The 15796-nt window shown below is 48.3% G+C and overlaps 1 pseudogene; it reads right to left on the bottom strand.

Moving 5' to 3' along the window:
* Positions 1-1085: 1085 nt before the first annotated feature.
* On the bottom strand, positions 1086-3180 carry LOC123083754 (uncharacterized; annotated as a pseudogene).
* Between the last annotated feature and the right edge of the window lie 12616 nt (positions 3181-15796).

Here is a 15796-nt window from a genome sequence, read left to right as displayed (position 1 = left end):
AAGACTTCAAGATATGAAATCAGCATCAATTATGCTTGCACGTGAAATTCACGTGTGTCTAGATAAAATATCCTTTTATTTTGCAGGGAGTATAGATAGAATATCCAATTGTAAAAGTCAAAAATATTACCAACGAATGTGCATTTGAGGTTTCAGAAAAGCTATAATTAATAAAATTTATACTTTGTAGTACTGCCAAAGTTTATTTCGTTCATTTCCTGACTGATGACAATACGAGTCATCCATTCTCTGCCAAAGTTGTATTTGCGCGACTCTCAAAAAAAAGTTTCTGCAGTTTTGGCATGCCGTACCCTGAATTCATTGCATACATGCAGCTCTCCACTTATGCCTACTGCATAGTATATCCATTTTACCACTGTTCGCCAAAATTTAGTTTTAGTAACTCCACTGTTAAATGTGAAGTTAACCAGCATGGATTTTTTTTTTACATAAGAGAGATTCTGCATCTAGCTTCAGCCTTCGGCTCAGTTACAGATTAATAACAGTATCAACCACATGTATGCATAGAGGATGTGCAGGCCATTTAAGGACACTGTGTTTAGAAACGTGTTCCTACACTACAGAATGAATTTGCCAAAGCTGCGTGATAAAACAGAGAAACCCAAATGCACACATGAACGATGAGTAAGTTTCCGCATTAGTGGCACGATGATAAAACAGGCAACAGTTCAGACCACTTTTACCAGGTCCGAATTCAGAATTCAATTCAGTGCATACATGCAGCTCTATGCAAGTATATAAGGTTGCAATCAAGAGAATTCCTAATGACATTGGAAAGCAAACAGGGTAATAAGGTACAAATGCACAAAAGACTATGCTAACCAAGAACAACATGGGCAGCTAAGCTCTTCGGAATTCACAAGGCACAGCCAATAAATTAATGCACTCCAAATGATGATCGATCAGTACATTGGATAATTATAGTCAAGCATGATTTTGGTTTTATTTCAGAAAATAAGCTAATCAAGCACAGCAAAGCCTGCTGTTCACAATTCTGAAAACAAGATAATCCAACAGCACGACAGACCAACTAAGCTGATGATGACAACTGACAATGTATGGATCTAGTCGTACACGACGAGCTTCTGGTACTCTTCGCCAGCGATGGCCTCAGGGTTCACCACCCCGTCGTTCTTCAGAAAGATCTTGCGGAAGTTCTTGGAGAAGCCGCTCACCATGGCCACCCCTGGCTGGGTCGACGTCACCAGCGTCGACTGCGAGTCACGCAGGTTCCAGAAGATGATCCGGGGCACCACGTCGCCGTAGCCAGCGTCCCTGAACTATTCGCAGATCACCTCGTAGTCAGTCTCCCACACGGAACAGACTCCCGCCGGCTGTAGTAGTAGTAGGCGTAGGCGCTTCCAGACGGGAAATACACTCTGGTTTCTAGTTGTATATGCATCCTATATGGAGTTTTTTTTAATTTTTTAATAAAAAGTCAAAATAGATAAGAACTATTTTGACAAAACACTTGACTTACTTTTGCACTGATATGTAAATGTCGATGAAAAACAATAAAAGTTGCCCTCAAGCAAAAAAGACAAAATTTATTTGCTACTATATGTCACTATTCACACTATTTTAACCAAAAATTTGTCTTTTTCAAAAAGAAGTCAAAAGGATATTTTTTTGTGGATTTTATTTCTCACGAGTACAATAGAAGGTCAAGTTTATTTTAAAAATATTTTCAGGAATTTTTGACTTTTTGTTGAATTACTAAAAAAAAAATCCCATATAAGGTGCATATGTCCCCATAGACCAAAAGTTCCCCTCCCTCCCAGACGCCATATTGAACTCCATGTCGCTGTACACGAAGTCACGAACACGGTCCTGATCATCTTCTCCGGCGCCAGACGCGCCTACTCGCCTCCACCGCCGTGCAGAGGATCTGGTCGAACACCCCCTGGAAGTTGGTGCTCCCGCCCCAGTGCATGTGTCGCACTAAGTCCATCTTCTGGCGGGTTCTCGAGTTCTCGCTGAAGGTGATCACCTTGCCGGCCGAGCTCCGAGGTGAGCACGCCCAGCGCGATGCACACCTCCATCGGGGTGCCGCTCATGCTCGCGGACACGTCGCAGACTGAGATGCAGTTGCGCAGCGACCCCTTGGAACGGAGGTCGTCCACCATGCGGCGCCACTTCAGCTCCGACACATTGTCGTCCTGGCCGCGGTAGGCGGCCGCGGCGATCTCGTGGGGCAGGAGCGCGCCGGCCGCGATCTTGGCCTGGCCAGCCTCCACGTCCTCCAGGTACTTGTCGAAACGCTCCTCATCGTGCTTCTTGAAGAGGAACTTGTAGCGCCGCATGGCCACTGAGGCGACGCGGGTGTAGGGCAGCTCCGACCACCGCTGCGCGCTCATGTACACCTCCGGGAGCTCCAGCACCTTGCGCAGCGGCACGAGCAGAGCACCTCACGGCGGAGGCGGTGTAGGGCGCGGTACGCGTAGTGCCCATCCGGGAGCTGGGTGAGCTCGGGGTCCGAGTCACGCGGGAAGAGGCGGCGGGCGATGGCCTCGCAGAGCAGCGTGGTGCGGTCGAAGGACGAGCCTGGCGTGGGGCACCACTTGGCGGCGAGCCCGATCTTCCTCTTTTTGCCGTCGGAGGCCAGCTGCTGGAGGTCCGAGGTGAGGAGCGAGGCGAAGAAGTCGACGACGGCGTCGAACAGGAAGCGGTAGGCACGGTCGCCGTAGTACGTCTCCAACGACTGCACGGCAAGCTTGGCAACCGTGCGTACCTTCTTCGACATCCGCCGCGCCTTACTCACCGCCGTCGTCTTCTTCTGGTCCACCTCCATCGCTTCCAGCTTCTGCACCTCCGCAGGCTCCTGGACCGGGACAACCTCCACGTGCTTGCTGCCCTTGCCGGCCTTGAGAGCGCGGCAGAGAGGAAGTCACCGAAGGTGGCCTTGGCAGTCACGGGGGCAAGCTCGCGGGCGCGCTTGCGGCCGGCGAGCCTAGCCCGCAAGTCCTCCCGCTGGTTGGTGAGGCCCTTGGCCTTCCTGCGTGCCTTGTCGGCCACGGCGCCGGCCTTGGCGAACACGCGCACGTCGGGGCCGCAGAGGAGGCGGAACAGTAGCTCGGGGAAGTCCTTGAGGTAGCTGAACTCGGCGAGCGCGACCGCAGCGACGTTGCAGACAAGCGTGCGCAGGTGCTGCTCGTGCATCCAGAGCGCGGCGGCGTAGAAGCCCTCCTTGTCCGACTTTGTTGGGGAACATAGCAGAAATTCAAAATTTTCCTACGTGTCACCAAGATCTATCTATGGAGAGACCAGCAACGAGTAGAAAGAGAATGCATCTACATACCCTTGTAGATCGCTAAGCGGAAGCGTTCAAGTGAACGGGGTTGATGGAGTCGTACTCGTCGTGATTCAGATCACCGATGATCAAGTGCCGAACGCACGGCACCTCCGCGTTCAACACACGTACAGCCCGGTGACGTCTCCCACGCCTTGATCCAGCAAGGAGAGAGGGAGAGGTTGAGGAAGACTCCATCCAACAGCAGCACGACGGCGTGGTGGTGATGGAGGAGCATGGCAATCCAGCAGGGCTTCGCCAAGCACCACGGGAGAGGAGGAGTAGGGAGAGAGGTAGGGCTGCACCAAGAGGGAGAGAACTCATGTGTATGGCAGCCCCAAACCTCAACTATATATAGGGGGAAGGGGGGGCTGCGCCCCCTTTAGGGTTTCCCACCCCCAAGGGGTGCGGCCAGCCCTAGATGGCAAAGGGGGTGGCGGCCAAGAGGGGAGAGGAGAGGGAGGCACACCAATATGGGCCTTAAGGCCCATCTGGACTAGGGTTTGCCCCCTCCCACTCTCTCTTGCGCCTTGGCCCCCTTGTGGGGGGCGCACCAGCCCTCCTAGGGGCTGGTCCCCTCCCACACTTGGCCCACGCAGCCTTCTGGGGCAGGTGGCCCCACTTGGTGGACCCCTGGGACCCTCCCGGTGGTCCCGGTACAATACCGATATCGCCCGAAACTTTTCCGGTGACCAAAACAGGACTTCCCATATATAAATCTTTACCTCCGGACCATTCCGGAACTCCTCGTGACGTCCGAGATCTCATCCAGGACTCCGAACAACATTCGGTAACCACATACAAGCTTCCTTCATAACCCTAGCGTCATCGAACCTTAAGTGTGTAGACCCTACGGGTTCGGGAGACATGCAGACATGACCGAGACGTTCTTCGGTCAATAACCAACAGCGGGATCTGGATACCCATGTTGGCTCCCACATGTTCCACGATGATCTCATCGGATGAACCACGATGTCAAGGACTTAATCAATCCCGTATTCAATTCCCTTTGTCTATCGGTATGTTACTTGCCCGAGATTCGATCGTCGGTATCCAATACCTTGTTCAATCTCGTTACCGGCAAGTCACTTTACTTGTTCCGTAACACATCATCCCGTGATCAACTCCTTGGTCACATTGCGCATATGATGATGTCCTACCGAGTGGGCCCAGAGATACCTCTCCGTTTACACGGAGTGACAAATCCCAGTCTCGATCCGCATAAAACAATAGATACTTTCGGAGATACCTGTAGTGCACCTTTATAGTCACCCAGTTACGTTGTGACGTTTGATACACCCAAAGCACTCCTACGGTATCCAGGAGTTACATGCTCTCATGGTCAAAGGAAGAGATACTTGACATTGGCAAAGCTCTAGCAAACGAACTACACGATCTTTTGTGCTAGTCTTAGGATTGGGTCTTGTCCATCACATCATTCTCCTAATGATGTGATCCCGTTATCAATGACATCCAATGTCCATAGCCAGGAAACCATGACTATCTGTTGATCACAACGAGCTAGTCAACTAGAGGCTCACTAGGGACATATTGTGGTCTATGTATTCACACGTGTATTACGATTTCCGGATAATACAGTTATAGCATGAATAAAAGACAATTATCATGAACAAGGAAATATAATAATAACACTTTTATTATTGCCTCTAGGGCATATTTCCAATAGTCTCCCACTTGCACTAGAGTCAATAATCTAGTTCACATCGCCATGTGATTAACACTCACAGGTCACATCGCCATGTGACTAATACCCAAGAGTTTACTAGAGTCAGTAGTCTAGTTCACATCACTATGTGATTAACACTCAATGAGTTTTATGTTTGATCATGTTGCTTGTGAGAGAGGTTTTAGTCAACGGGTCTGAACCTTTCAGATCCGTGTGTGCTTTACAAATCTCTATGTCATCTCCTAGATGTAGCTACCACGTTCTATTTGGAGCCATTCCAAATAACTGTTCCACTTGGAGCTATTCTAAATTGTTGCTCCATTATACGTATCCGGTATCTCTACTCAGAGCTATCCGGATAGGTGTTAAGCTTGCATCGTCGTAACTCTTTACGTCGAACTCTTTATCACCTCCATAACCGAGAAAATTCCTTAGTCCACTAGTTACTAAGGATAACTTTGACCGCTGCCCTGTGATCTATTCATGGATCACTCTTGTACCCCTTGACTGACTCATGGCAAGGCACACTTCAGGTGCGGTACACAGCATAGCATACTGAAGAGCCTACGTCTTAAGCATAGGGGACGACCTTCGTCCTTTCTCTCTATTCTGCCGTGGTCGAGCTTTAAGTCTTAACTTCGTACCTTACAACTCAGGCAAGAACTCCTTCTTTGACTGGTCCATCTTGAACACCTTCAAGATCATGTCAAGGTATGTGCTCATTTGAAAGTTTATTAAGCATTTTGATCTATCCTTATAGATCTTGATGCTCAATGTTCAAGTAGCTTAATCCAGGCTTTCCATTGAAAAACACTTTCAAAATAACCTTATATGCTTTCCAGAAATTCTACGTCATTTCTGATCAACAATATGTCAACAACATATACTTATCAGAAATTCTATAGTGCTCCCACTCACTTCTTTGGAAATACAAGTTTCTCATAAACTTTGTATAAATCCAAAATCTTTGATCATCTCATCAAAGCGTACATTCCAACTCCGAGATGCTTACTCCAGTCCTTAGAAGGATCGCTGGAGCTAGCATACCTTTTAGCATCCTTAGGATCGACAAAACTTTTCTGATTGTATTGCATACAACCTTTCCTTACGAAAACTGGTAAGGAAACTTGTCTTGACATCCATCTGCCAGATTTCATAAATGCAGCTAATGCTAACATGATTCTGACGGACTTTAAGCATTGCTACGAGTGAGAAAGTCTCACCGTAGTCAACTCCTTGAACTTGTCGGAAAACATCTTAACGACAAGTCGAGCTTTCTTAATGGTGACATTTACCATCATTGTCCGTCTTCCTTTTGAAATCCATCTGTACTCATTAGCCTTACGACCATCGAGCCGTTCTGCCAAAGTCTACACTTTGTTTTCATACATGGATCCTCTCTCGGATTTTATGGCCTCAAGCCATTTATCGGAATCCGGGCCCACCATCGCTTCTCCATAGCTCGTAGGTTCATTGTTGTCTAGCAACATGACTTCCAAGACAGGATTACCGTACCACTCTGAAGTAGTACGTATCCTTGCCACCCTACGAGGTACGGCGGTGATTTGATCCGAAACTTCATGATCAATATCATAAGCTTCCACTTCAATTGGTGTAGGTGCCACGGGAACAACTTCCTGTGCCCTGCTACACACTGGTTGAAGTGATGGTTCAATAACCTCATCAAGTCTCCACCATCCTCCCACTCAACTCTTTCGAGAGAAACCTTTCCTCGAGAAAGGACCCGATTCAAGAAACAATCCTTTATTGCTTTTGGATCTGAATTAGGAGGTATACCCAACTGTTTGGGTGTCCTATGAAGATGCATTTTATCCGCTTTGGGTTCGAGCTTATCAACCTGAAACTTTTTCACATAAGCGTCGCAGCCCCAAACCTTTAAGAAACGACAACTTAGGTTTCTCTAAACCATAATTCATACGGTGTCATCTCAACGGAATTACGTGGTGCCCTATTTAAAATGAGTGCGGGTGTCTCTAATGCCTAACCCATGAACAATAGTGGTAATTCGATAAGAGACATCATGGTATGCATCATATCCAATAGGTTGCAACTATGATGTTCGGACACACCATCATACTATGGTGTTCCAGGCGGTATTAATTGTGAAACAATTTCCACAATGTCTTAATTGTGTGCCAAAACTCGTAACTCAGATATTCATCTCTATGATCATATCATAGACATTTTATCCTCTTGTCACAATGATCTTCTACTTCACTCTGAAATTACTTGAACCATTCAATAATTCAGACTTGTGTTTCATCAAGTAAATATATTCAACATCTACTCGAATCATCTGTGAAGTAAGAACATAACGATATTCACTGCATGCCTCAGCATTTATTGGACTGCACACATCAAAATGTGTTACTTCCAACAATTTGCTATCTTGTTCCATTTTATTGAAACCGAGGCTTTTCAGTCATCTTGCCTATGTGGTATGATTTGCATATCTCAAGTGATTCAAAATCAAGTGAGTCCAAACGATCCATCTGCATGGAGTTTCTTCATGCGTATACACCAATAGACATGGTTCGCATGTCTCAAACTTTTCAAAAATGAGTGAGTCCAAAGATCCATCAACATGGAGCTTCTTCATGCATTTTATACCGATATGACTTACGTGGCAGTGCCACAAATAGGTGGTACTATCATTACTATCTTTTGGCATGAACATGTGTATCACTACGATCAAGATTCAATAAACCATTCCTATAGGTGCAAGAACACTTATTCAGGTTTAATACTAATCTTGATGGTAGAGGGAGCGTGCGATGTTAGATCACATCAAACTTGGAAACACTTCCAACACATATCGTCAGCTCACCTTTAGCTAGTCTCCGTTTCATTCCGTAGCTTTTATTTCGAGTTACTAACACTTAGCAACCGAACCGGTATCTAATACCCTGGTGCTACTAGGAGTACTAGTAAAGTACACATTAACATAATGTATATCCAATATACTTCTATCGACCTTGCCAGCCTTCTCATCTACCAAGTATCTAGGGTAATGCTGCTCCAGTGGTTGTTCCCCTTATTACAGAAGCACTTAGTCTCGGGTTTGGGTTCAACCTTGGGTTTCTTCACTAGAGCAGCAGCTGAATTGCCGTTTCATGAAGTATCCCTTTGTTCCCTTGCCCTTCTTGAAACTAGTGGTTTCACCAACAATCAACAATTGATGCTCCTTCTTGATTTCTACTTTCGCGGTGTCAAACATCATGAATATTTCAAGGATCATCATATGTATCCCTGATATGTTATAGTTAATCACGAAGCTCTAGCAGCTTGGTGGCAATGACTTTGGGGAAACATCACTATCTCATCTAGAGGATCAACTCCCACTCGATTCAAGTGATTGTTGTGCTCAGACAATCTGAGCACAAGCTCAATGATTGAGCTTTTCTCCCTTAGTTTGCAGGCTAAGAAAATCGTCGGAGGTCTTATACCTCTTGACGTGGGCACGAGCCTGAAATCCCAATTTCAGCCCTCGAAACATCTCATATGTTCCACGACGTTTCGAAAACGTCTTTGGTGCCTCTACTTAAACCATTTAATTGAACTATCACGTAGTTATCAAAACGTGTATGTCCGATGTTCGCAACATCGACAAACGACGTTAGGGTTCAGCACACTGAGCGGTGCATTAAGGACATAAGCTTTCTACTGATCGCATAATCGCTACTATCAACTTTCAACTATATTTTCTCTAGGAACATATCTAAAGAGTGGAACTAAAGCGCGAGCTTACGACATAATTTGCAAAAGGTCCTTTGACTATGTTCAGGATAATTAAGTTCATCTTATGAACTCCCACTTAGATAGACATCCCTCTGGTCATCTAAGTGATCACATGATCCGAGTCAACTAGGCCGTGTCCGATCATCACGTGAGATGGACTAGTCATCATCGGTGAACATCTTCATGTTGATCGTATCTGCTATACGACTCATGCTCGAACTTTCGGTCTCCGTGTTCCGAGGCCATGTCTGTACATGCTAGGCTCGTCAAGTTAACCCTAAGTGTTTTCGCTGTGTAAAACTGTCTTACACCCGTTGTATGTGAACGTAAGAATCCATCACACCCGATCATCACGTGGTGCTTAGAAGCGACGAACTGTAGCAACGGTGCACAGTTAGGGGAGAACACTTCTTGAAATTTTGTAAGGGATCATCTTATTTACTACCGTCGTCCTAAGTAAACAAGATGCATAAACATGATAAACATCACATGCAATCAAATAGTGACATGATATGGCCAATATCATTTTGCTCCTTTTGATCTTCATCTTCGGGGCTCCATGATCATCATCGTCACCGGCATGACACCATGATCTCCATCATCATGATCTCCATCATCGTGTCTTCATGAAGTTGTCACGCCAACAACTACTTCTACTTCTATGACTAACGCGTTTAGCAATAAAGTAAAGTAGTTTACATGGCGTTCTTCAATGATACGCAGGTCATACAATAAATAAAGACAACTCCTATGGCTCCTGCCGGTTGTCATACTCATCGACATGCAAGTCGTGAATCCTATTACAAGAACATGATCAATCTCATACATCACATATATCATTCATCACATCCTTTTGGCCATATCACATCACATAGCATACCCTGCAAAAACAAGTTAGACGTCCTCTAATTGTTGTTTGCATGTTTTACGTGGCTGCTATGGGTTTCTAGCAAGAACGTTTCTTACCTACGCAAAACCACAACGTGATATGCCAATTGCTATTTACCCTTCATAAGGACCCTTTTCATCGAATCCGTTCCGACTAAAGTGGGAGAGACTGGCACCCGCTAGCCACCTTATGCACCAAGTGCATGTCAATCGGTGGAACCTGTCTCACGTAAGAGTACGTGTAAGGTCGGTCTGGGCCGCTTCATCCCACAATACCGTCGAAACAAGATTGGACTAGTAACGGTAAGCATATTGAACAACATCAACGCCCACAACTACTTTGTGTTCTACTCGTGCAAAGAATCTACGCAATAGACCTAGCTCATGATGCCACTGTTGGGGAACGTAGCAGAAATTCAAAATTTTCCTACGTGTCACCAAGATCTATCTATGGAGAGACCAGCAACGAGTAGAAAGAGAATGCATCTACATACCCTTGTAGATCGCTAAGCGGAAGCGTTCAAGTGAACGGGGTTGATGGAGTCGTACTCGTCGTGATTCAGATCACCGATGATCAAGTGCCGAACGCACGGCACCTCCGCGTTCAACACACGTACAGCCCGGTGACGTCTCCCACGCCTTGATCCAGCAAGGAGAGAGGGAGAGGTTGAGGAAGACTCCATCCAACAGAAGCACGACGGCGTGGTGGTGATGGAGGAGCGTGGCAATCCAGCAGGGCTTCGCCAAGCACCACGGGAGAGGAGGAGTAGGGAGAGAGGTAGGGCTGCACCAAGAGGGAGAGAACTCATGTGTATGGCAGCCCCAAACCTCAACTATATATAGGGGGAAGGGGGGGCTGCGCCCCCTTTAGGGTTTCCCACCCCCAAGGGGTGCGGCCAGCCCTAGATGGCAAAGGGGGTGGCGGCCAAGAGGGGAGAGGAGAGGGAGGCGCACCAATATGGGCCTTAAGGCCCATATTGGACTAGGGTTTGCCCCCTCCCACTCTCTCTTGCGCCTTGGCCCCCTTGTGGGGGGCGCACCAGCCCTCCTAGGGGCTGGTCCCCTCCCACACTTGGCCCACGCAGCCTTCTGGGGCAGGTGGCCCTACTTGGTGGACCCCCGGGACCCTCCCGGTGGTCCCGGTACAATACCGATATCGCCTGAAACTTTTCCGGTGACCAAAACAGGACTTCCCATATATAAATCTTTACCTCCGGACCATTCCGGAACTCCTCGTGACGTCCGGGATCTCATCCGGGACTCCGAACAACATTCGGTAACCACATACAAGCTTCCTTTATAACCCTAGCGTCATCGAACCTTAAGTGTGTAGACCCTACGGGTTCGGGAGACATGCAGACATGACCGAGACGTTCTTCGGTCAATAACCAATAGCGGGATCTGGATACCCATGTTGGCTCCCACATGTTCCACGATGATCTTATCGGATGAACCACGATGTCAAGGACTTAATCAATCCCGTATTCAATTCCCTTTGTCTATCGGTATGTTACTTGCCCGAGATTCGATCGTCGGTATCCAATACCCTGTTCAATCTCGTTACTGGCAAGTCACTTTACTCGTTCCGTAACACATCATCCCGTGATCAACTCCTTGGTCACATTGCGCATATGATGATGTCCTACCGAGTGGGCCCAGAGATACCTCTCCGTTTACACGGAGTGACAAATCCCAGTCTCGATCCGCATAAAACAATAGATACTTTCGGAGATACCTGTAGTGCACCTTTATAGTCACCCAGTTACGTTGTGACATTTGATACACTCAAAGCACTCCTACGGTATCCAGGAGTTACACGCTCTCATGGTCAAAGGAAGAGATACTTGACATTGGCAAAGCTCTAGCAAACGAACTACACGATCTTTTGTGCTAGTATTAGGATTGGGTCTTGTCCATCACATCATTCTCCTAATGATGTGATCCCGTTATCAGCGACATCCAATGTCCATAGCCAGGAAACCATGACTATCTGTTGATCACAACGAGCTAGTCAACTAGAGGCTCACTAGGGACATATTGCGGTCTATGTATTCACACGTGTATTATGATTTCCGGATAATACAGTTATAGCATGAATAAAAGACAATTATCATGAACAAGGAAATATAATAATAACACTTTTATTATTGCCTCTAGGGCATATTTCCAACAGACTTGCCGTGAGCGCGTCCTGCTCCGTCTACCCCTCAAGCCAATCCACAGCAGGTCGCGTGATGGTGCCGGTTTTCTGAGGCGGGCCAGGCGGCGGCCGTGAAGAGCATGTGGGAGGTGCGGGCAGGGCAAGAGCACGCAAGCGGAAGAGAATGGTGGTGGCAGGGAAGGGGCTTGGTGGGGGTGGGGGACGAAACGACCTGGTGGTTTGCAAGAGGAACTTGGGATCGTGGGCGGGCCTATGGTGGGAAGGGTATCGGGTGTTCTGCCTAGACATGGTCTTTTTTTGTATAAGCTAATCATGGTAATAACCAATGGCAGTGGTGGGTAATTAGAGTGTCAAACGCATTTGATGCTATGAGACGATTTGGACCATCAGATCAACATGTTTCAATGGTTGAGATGATTTGGTTCTCTGCCCTTTCGTGCTTTTATATGGGTAGTAGATAAGTGGGTTGTTATGGTCTATGTTGAAGAACTAACAGAATGGCAGTGCATTGCCATAACCCTTTTCTTTTCTTGTTGCATATTTTTTATAGAAAAGGAGGAAGACTTCCGACTTCTGCATCTGGATGATGTATACCGTCATTTTATTAATTATTGACATAGACCTTATAAAGTCATACAACAGTAAGACTAAAGCCACCGTCTAAGCAACATCTATCACTACTCCTATCCAGTTGATGAAGGGACGCTGAAAGTCTAGGCCTAATACCAAACAGACCTCGTAGCCAAACCTAACATCTAAGACTTGAGGTCCCAACCAGGACGCCTGCCGGGTATGGGCACCCACCAGTCCGGCGTACTCCTCAACCAGGATGCCTGCCGGGTATGGGCACCCACCAATCCGGCGTACTCCTCAACCAGGACGCCTGCCGGGTATGAGGCCGCCGCAGCCACCTGCCACCAATCCATCTTCAGAACTGTACTACTGCATCTACCTTGCCCGGTCTAGCTGCCGCCGACGCCACCACAACGTCAGACAGTGTCACCCTCCTGCGCGAGTCCATCTCCGCTCATCGGGCGCCGAGTCTCCACTGCGCCACACCGCCGAGATCCGCCATCATCAATGAACAAGATGAAACACTGCTCCTTCTCTTGTCCCCTTCAACCAGCACTTGCTCCAAAACGATGCCCCCAGGAGGGAGAACAACACTGAAGGCACTGTCATCGTCCGATCCGTTAGACCCAGACCTAGGGTTTCCCCCGGAACTTCCCGATCAGGTTGACGTGACCTGCAACGACGATGCCACCAGAAGGGAACGACGTCCGAGACACCGCCATTGTTCGCCAGGACCACAGTCAGGCGCGATTTTCACCGGAAGCCGCGTCTTCCCGACCTCGCAGCTGCCTGGAACTAGTCTGGAACCGAGCGGAACCTTTCCATGAAGACGTATGTCGCCGTTGAGGGAGTCCTGGACTAAGGGGTCCTCGAGCGTCCGTCCTGTTATCCATGGGCCGGACTGATGGGCTGTGAAGACATGGAGGCCAAAGACTGCACCGTGTCCGGATTGGACTCTACTTGGCATGGAAGGCAAGCTTGGCGACCGAAGATTCCTTCTTATTTAACCGACTCCATGTAAACCCTAGATCCCCTCGGTGTCTATATAAACCGAAGAGGATAGTCCGGAAAGGACACGACATATACTCATTACCATATTCATAGGCTAGACTTCTAGGGTTTAGCCATTACGATCTCATGGTAGATCAACTCTTGTAATACTCATATTCATCAAGATCAATCAAGCAGGAAGTAGGGTATTACCTCCATAGAGAGGGCCCGAACTTGGGTAAACATCGTGTCCCCCGTCTCTTGTTACCATCGATCCTGGATGCACAGTTTGGGACCCCCTACCCGAGATCCGTCGGTTTTGACACCGATATTGGTGCTTTCATTGAGAGTTCCGTTGTGACGTCGACAAAAGGTTCGATGGCCCCTTTAATCGTCAATAATGACGTTGTCCAAAGAGGAACCTTCCTCCCCGGACAGATCTTCATATTCGGCGGCTTCGTACTGCGGGCCAACTCGCTTGGCCATCTGGAGTAGATCGACAGCTACGCCCCTGGCCATCAGGTCAGATTCGAAAGCTTGAACTACATCGTGGATATCCATAAAGACTTGATCTTCGAGGGATTTGAACCCACGGCGATTGCTCCCCCTCATCTCGATGAACGTGACTTAAATCTGTCATCGGATCACACCCAGGAGATGGTCCCTGCGGCTGCCACGACCTTAAAGCCGAAGCAGATCGAGCCATCCGAGGCCACAGAGTTCGCGGCGTTGGAGCTGCACATGGACTCGACGCCCTGCAATATTCGCTTTAACGAAACTTCAGACTCATCTCCAGCTATAAGTTCCGGATTGTGTACGCCCGCGGACACCGAGCTAGATCGGTTATCAATCTTCGAGTTCAGCGCCGCTAACGTTTTCCAACACTCGCCTTTGGGTGACGTGCTAAAATCTTTAAAGAATTTGTCCTTGGAGAAGGACTCACAACCGAACTATGTCCGGTTCGAGCTAGAGACGGATGATGAGGAATCTTGCTTCCCACCCGGCCGCCACCCACTCCATAGCCAGCGTCGATGACTTAACCGACATGCTTAACTATGGCTCCAAAGACATCAATGGTATGGGACGATGATGCCGGCAAGGAGCAAGGCCAAGACCCGCCATTCACTGGATGTTGGACGGCTACCTCTTCGTACGACGTGTACATGGTTGATACACCTAAAGGATCTGGCGACGGCAAAGAAGAGTCAGATGCGAATAAAACCTCCGAGACACAGTCCAAGCGTCGGTGGCCCAAGCGCCACCCCAAGCCCCGCCGCTCAAAGGACGGCAACACTGGCACCGGAGAAAATAGTACTCCGGGCGACGCCGAAAACAATGAAGACCCTGTCGGGGACCCTGATGAACAGGCCATAGAAGATGACTCGGTAACTCCACCCTCCGAGGAGGAGACAAGCCTTGGCAACGAAGACTTCATCGTGCCTGAGGATCCTCTCGAGCAGGAGCGCTTTAAGATTCAGCTCATAGCCACTGCAAGGAGCCTGAAAAATAAACAACAACAGCTTCAAGCTGAACAAGACCTGCTCGTCGACAGATGGACTGATGTCCTGACAGCCGAGGAATACGGCCTCAACCGCCCAGCCAAGAGCTACCCGAAATGCAGACTGCTACCTCAATTCGATGAGGAGGCGCCGGAGCACGCATCTCCCTCACGTAATGCGGATCGACCACCACGTGGTCGGGATAGGGCGGCGGAACGGCCACCCCGCGATCGGGATAAAGCGGCAACTCAGACCGAACAACAGACTGCCCCACCACCCCGTCAAAATAGGGACGGACGAGTCTGGAGTCATATGTACGACCTCCGATAGACCTTGGATAGTAGAGTAGGACACACAAGATCAATCTATGGATCACAAGGACGTGCCTCGAGGCACGACGACGGCTACCTATTCGGACGTGACAAACCTAACCATGCTTGGGCCGAATGCTGCAGACGGACTCCTTCAGAGCTCCACCATGATGCGGCCCGATATAGAGGCGCCGCACACCCGCTCTGCTTCACAGTTGAAGTACTGGATCATGAATTCCCCGAGGGGTTCAAGCCCGTCAATATCGAATCATACGACGGCACAACCGATCCTGCAGTATGGATCGAGGATTTCATTCTCCACATCCACATGGCCTGAGGAGACGACCTCCACGCCATCAAATACCTCCCATTAAAGCTCAAAGGACCAGCTCGACACTTGTTAAATAGCCTGCCTGAGAACTCCATCTACAGCTGGGAGGACTTGGAAGAGGCTTTCCTCGACAACTTCCAAGGAACTTATGTCCGGCCACCAGATGCCAATGACCTAAGCCACATAGTTCAACAACCCGGTGAATCAGCCAGAAAATTCTAGACTAGGTTCCTAACCAAAAAGAACCAGATCGTTGACTATCCGGATGCCGAGGCCCTAGCAGCCTT

Source organism: Triticum aestivum, chromosome 4A (genome assembly GCF_018294505.1).
Source record: "Triticum aestivum cultivar Chinese Spring chromosome 4A, IWGSC CS RefSeq v2.1, whole genome shotgun sequence".
Lineage (NCBI taxonomy): Eukaryota > Viridiplantae > Streptophyta > Magnoliopsida > Poales > Poaceae > Triticum > Triticum aestivum.
This window is presented reverse-complemented; position numbering and strand designations above follow the sequence as displayed.